The sequence below is a fragment of the Mustela nigripes genome, chromosome X (genome assembly GCF_022355385.1).
Source record: "Mustela nigripes isolate SB6536 chromosome X, MUSNIG.SB6536, whole genome shotgun sequence".
Lineage (NCBI taxonomy): Eukaryota > Metazoa > Chordata > Mammalia > Carnivora > Mustelidae > Mustela > Mustela nigripes.
This window is the reverse complement of record NC_081575.1, coordinates 105,241,711-105,247,247: the sequence shown is the minus strand read 5'-3', so window position 1 is coordinate 105,247,247 and position 5,537 is coordinate 105,241,711. Positions and strand designations below refer to the sequence as shown.

At 37.9% G+C, this 5,537-nt stretch overlaps 1 pseudogene; it reads right to left on the bottom strand.

Moving 5' to 3' along the window:
- Window positions 1–3,114: 3,114 nt before the first annotated feature.
- LOC132007206 (calmodulin-1-like) lies at window positions 3,115–3,689 on the bottom strand (annotated as a pseudogene).
- Window positions 3,690–5,537: the final 1,848 nt, after the last annotated feature.

Below are 5,537 nucleotides of genomic sequence, written 5' to 3'. Positions count from 1 at the left end.
CAACATGGATGGAACTAGAGCGTATCATGCTTAGCGAAATAAGTCAACCAGAGAAAGACAACTATCATATGATCTCCCTGATATGAGGAAGTAGTGATGCAACATGGGGGCTTAAGTGGGTAGGAGAAGAATAAATGAAACATGATGGGATTGGGAGGGAGACAAACCATAAGTGACTCTTAATCTCACAAAACAAACTGAGGGTTGCTGGGGGGAGGGGGTTTGGGAGAAGGGGGTGGGATTATGGACATTGGGGAGGGTATGTGCTTTGGTGAGTGCTGTGAAGTGTGTAAACCTGGTGATTCACAGACCTGTACCCCTGGGGATAAAAATATATGTTTATAATATAAAAAAAATTTTAAAAAAAAGATGTACATAAGTAGTTTTATTACTCACAAGAATATAGGTAAATTGGTCTTTTTATTAAAGTATCTAGTCCAGAATGGAACAAGCTCATTATAAATTATAATATATTACAGTGGAGCTCAAATAATTGTCTTATTATGTGTTCCTTCACAACCTGAATCTCCGATAAGAAATCTAGTAAAAGAATCTATCTGGTAAAATGGGCTTCATCAAAATTAAAAACTTTTCCTCTGTGAAAAACCTGTTAAGAAAACAAAAAGAAGCTGCAGACTGTGGCAAAGTAATTTAAAGCAACATGTCTGACAAAGGACTGGTATATATAATACACAAAGAGCACTAAAAACTCAACAGTGAAAAAATAAAGAGTTCAATCAGAAAATGGGCAAAAAAAGTATCAACAGACATTTCAGTAAAGAAGATATAGAGATGATAAACAAACACATAAAAATATGTTCAATATCATTATCCATCAGGGAAATGCAAATTAAACCTATAATGAAACCACTTTATACCTATCAGAATGGCTAAATATAAAATAATGGCAAAATATAAAATAATGACAACACTAAATGCTGACAAGCATGTTGAGAAACTTGATCACCAACATGTTGATGGTGGAAATGTAAAAGAGTACAGCCACTACAGAAAAATTAGATGGATTATTTTAAAACTATACATGTAATCATCATATGACTCAGTGATTGAAAACCTGTGTGTTTATCTATCCCAGAGGAATGAAAATGACATTCACGCAAAAACCTATAAATGAGTATTCAGAGCAGCTTTCTTTGTAAAACCCAAAACCTGGAAACACCCCAAATGTCTCCCATGGGTTAATCTTTAAACAAACTACATACATATGTAATACCACTCATTTGTTTGCTTCAATCCTATCCCTCTTTTGAAATGTCTATTTTCAATTAGGTTATCCTTAGTTAAACCATGAACCATTAGCAGACTAGCAATATGAAATTCTGCTTGGCAAAACTAATGAAAAGTTTATAAAATCAAGGTCCAAAGCAGATAAAAGCTTATTATTTTCTTTTTTTGTAATTTTATTTTTTTTCAGTGTTTCAAGGTTCATTGTTTATGCACCACACCCAGTACTCCATGCGATATGTGCCCTCCTTAATACCCACCACCAGGATCACCCAACCTCCCATCCCTCTTCCCTCCAAAACCCTCAGTTAGTTCCTCAGAGTCCATAGTCTTTCATGATTCATCTCCCTGTTCAATTTCCCTCAACTCCCTTCTCCTCTCCATCTCCCCATGTCCTCCCATGTTATTCCTTATGCTCCACAAATAAGTGAAACCGTATGCTAATTGACTCTCTCTGCTTGACTTATTTCACTCAGCATAATCTCTTCCAGTCCCATCCATGTTGATACAAAAGTTGGGTATTCATCCTTTCTGATGGAGGCATAATACTCCATTGTATATATGGACCACATCTTCTTTATCCATTCATCCGTTGAAGGGCATCTTGGCTCTTTCCACAGTTTGGCGACTGTGGCCATTGCTGCTATGAACATTGGGGTACAGATGGCCCTTCTTTTCACTACATCTGTATCTTTGGGGTAAATACCCAGTAGTGCAATTGCAGGGACATAGGGTAGCTCGTTTTTAATTTCTTAAGGAATCTCCACACTGTTTTCCAAAGTGGCTGCACCAACTTGCATTCCCACCAACAGTGTAAGAGGGTTCTACTTTATACACATCATCTCCAACACAAAGCTTATTTTAAAATGCTTATGCTATTATTCCATTGTCAAATTTAACTCCTTCAAGTGTTCTCTTCATTTCATATTTTATTTCAACACAACCAACTTCATGACCCACCATGGGAATCCAGGGAAAATTTATTTTTTTTTAAGTTAATGGTCTTTTTATTGGAAAAAAAAAAAAGACGAGCATCTATAACTTGACATGGACGTAAATTGCAATTTCTTGAACAACAATGTTGATGGTTGTGCTGAGATCCACAGCCACAGCCTACTCTGCTGGCACCAAATCATAGTTCGGAGGGTTTTAAAAACAGAGAGTCCCAAGATGCTCTCTTGTTAAAGTTTTCTTTTTAAAAATTTTGTGTGAATGGTGACAGCCTGACACACATTTCACTCTGGTAAAAAGACAATGCTAAACCAACACATGCAGGATGCCACCTGAATGTGTGTCACCATCACCAGGTGTCAGGACATACAGAAGTACAAGAGGGCTGGCCTGCTAAGTGGGGCTACATCTAGACAGTTTATCCTTCACCCATCTTTCTGTACAGCGTCCTGAGGTAAACCAATTTTAAATGTTTATTTTCAGTAAACCAGCTATGACAATACATACTAACAAACTGAACTAAACCCCTTTTGAATAGGTTTCAAATTTGGTTTTTTCATTTTTCATTTTTGAGACAAATGCCTGACTATGCTCAATTGTCAAGCTGCATGCATGAGAAACTGGCAAGGCCAAATAGTGTATTAATCATTAGCAAACAGAACTGCAAGGAGTACACTAAGTGCTTCCTTATCATTAAGGTAGTATAAATGTTTGTATCATAAACTGATATGTAGCTTGGTCTTTAGGGCACAGGACCACCAACCAATCACTGCAAATTTTGTGTGTAGACAGAAGGCACTTTTGACATTCAGTTTTGTTTTGTAGAAAGAGAATGGGTAAATGAACTTTTTTGCAAGATGTTAGTAAAAGATTCCACATGATTCTTCTGGGAGAGGCAAAGGAGTTGAAAGTAGGTCTTCATTTTGCAGTCATCATCTGTATAAATTCTTCAGAGCTGACTTGTCCATCTCTATCAATATCTGCTTCTCTGATCATTTCATCTACCTCTTCATCTGTTTGTGTTTCTCCTGTTTGTCATGACATGACAGAGTTCTGCTACACTGATACAACCATTCCCATCCTTGCCAAGACTCCGAATACTTCACGGATTTCCTCTTCACTGTCTGTATCTTTCATTTTTCTAGCCCCCATAGTCAAAAATTCTGAAAATTCAATGGTGCCATTACCATCACCATCCACCTCATTGATCATATCCTGCAATTAGGCTTCTGCTGGCTTCTGACTCAGTGACCTCATAACAGTTCCAAGTTCCTCTGTTGCGCCATTGCCATCTTTGTCAGAGAGGGAAAAGTTGCCTTGAACTCAGCAATGTGTTCTTTGGTCAGCTGATCAGCCACGATGCTAGCAAAGAGAGGAAGAGCAGAGGGAGCAATTGTGGCTACACCAGCACAGAGGCTGTGATGGCTGGGGTGCCTCCCCGGCCACTGCTGCTTGTAAAGCACAGTGTGTGCTCAGCACCATACCACTGCCATTGCCCAGCTCCAGGGAAAGGTCATTTTAAAGACTATACATTAAAAGAACTACTCAATATAGAATCCATGAATTTCTGCAAAATTTTATCAAATCCAGGTCAAAAGTCATCAGAAACCAGGCCCAGAATTGGTGTTTTCTTGCCATTTGAAGACACTACTTTATTAGGGGGGAAAGGGGCTTTTTTGTTTGTTTGTTTGTTTGTTTGTTTGTTTTTTAAAATTTTATTTATTTGATAGACAAAGCAAGAGAGGGAACACAAGGCAGGGGAAGTGAGAGAGGGAGAAGCAGACTTACCACTGAGCATGGTGCCTGATGCCAGGCTTGATCCCAGAACCCTGAGCCACCCAGGCACCCTAGGAAAAGAAGTTTTATATGCATTTTCTTTTACATATTTTGCACTCAACTGTGTTTTACCTTCTCCAAAGGAAGCAGTATTTCAGATATAATTTTCACTTTTCCAGAACTGTTTTTTTCTAGTTTTAGAAAAGTGAGCATTTTGCGGTGGCAGGCTGGCTCAGTCAGTACAGCATGCAACTCTTGCTCTCAGGGCTGTGAGCTCTGGCCTCACATTGAGTACAGAGTTTACTTTAAAAAGCAAATAAATAAAATCTTAAAAAGAAAGAAAAGTGAGCATTTTATAAATAATACAGTCACTGTAAAGGTATAAAATATAACCATTTGCTACCATCTAGTGGAACTACTAAGTTCTGCACAGAAACATTTTGGCTTTAATAGAATCATTCTATTTCATTACCTTTATTTGATGCTTCTTGGTTATATGAATTTGTGGTTGTAAAAGTAAAATTTCTTAATATCTGATCCAAAATTGTTAAAACAGCAGGATAAAGCGTAAGGGGAAACAGAAAAAGAGGAAAAATCTGAAGACACGTCATTGCACTTTTTCTCATTTAAAACAAAGCAAAAACTGTTTTGATAGTCAACTATAAACTGCTCCGAAGAAAGAGTCATGAGCCATACTTCACCTAAATTCACACTGAGAACACCTGGTTTTCATGCAAACTGGCACTATATCCTCATTCTCAGCTTGCTCCTAGTCTACACACAATGTCATTTTATTGCCAGGCTTTTTCTCTAGTGTTCTTATGTCATGCAAAGTATGTCAAACATGTATGGCCATATTAATTACATTCTTCTTAAATGTGGTAAATAAGTCCTGGTGGAATATGAAAACTGAGAAACCAAATTACAAATGCACCATGCGGTCACTGATGGGAAGATAATGTGTAGGAAACACTATGTCCCACAACACTGATTATGATGCTTTGCCTACATTACAGCATTCCAGAGTAAAAGAGAGCTTTATCAGTATCCCTTCCTATGCTCTCAGTAGTATAATTACACAGATGAGTTTCCTACCTAAAGCACGTATGGTTTTCTGAGATCTTTCTTAGCTAAGGATTCTTTCAGCAAGTCTGCATTCTACAAGAATATTATCTTGGAGAAGTGTACGTGCTGTGAATTGAGCATGTAGTCATATTTCTGGCACCAGGATTTATTAACCCAATCATCATGGTGCCCTTGAGTCAGCGTACAGACTACTATGTGGCATCTACCATACCATGGAGTCAGGCAAATGTTCATACTGACAAGACAGAATCCCAAGGACATTTACACAAGGATTATTCATATTTAAATCATACAAAAATCATCTGGGGGCTCCTCCTCTATGTCAATCCTCCCATCCCTAGAAAACACACCAAAAAATTGCAAGAGATGTCCGGTGCCATTTTCACCAGAGCTATATCCCCTTTGGTGTTCTATAATGAACACTACCTCCAAACAGCTTTGAACTGATCTCACAATATCCCAAGTAAGATAAGGTTTAA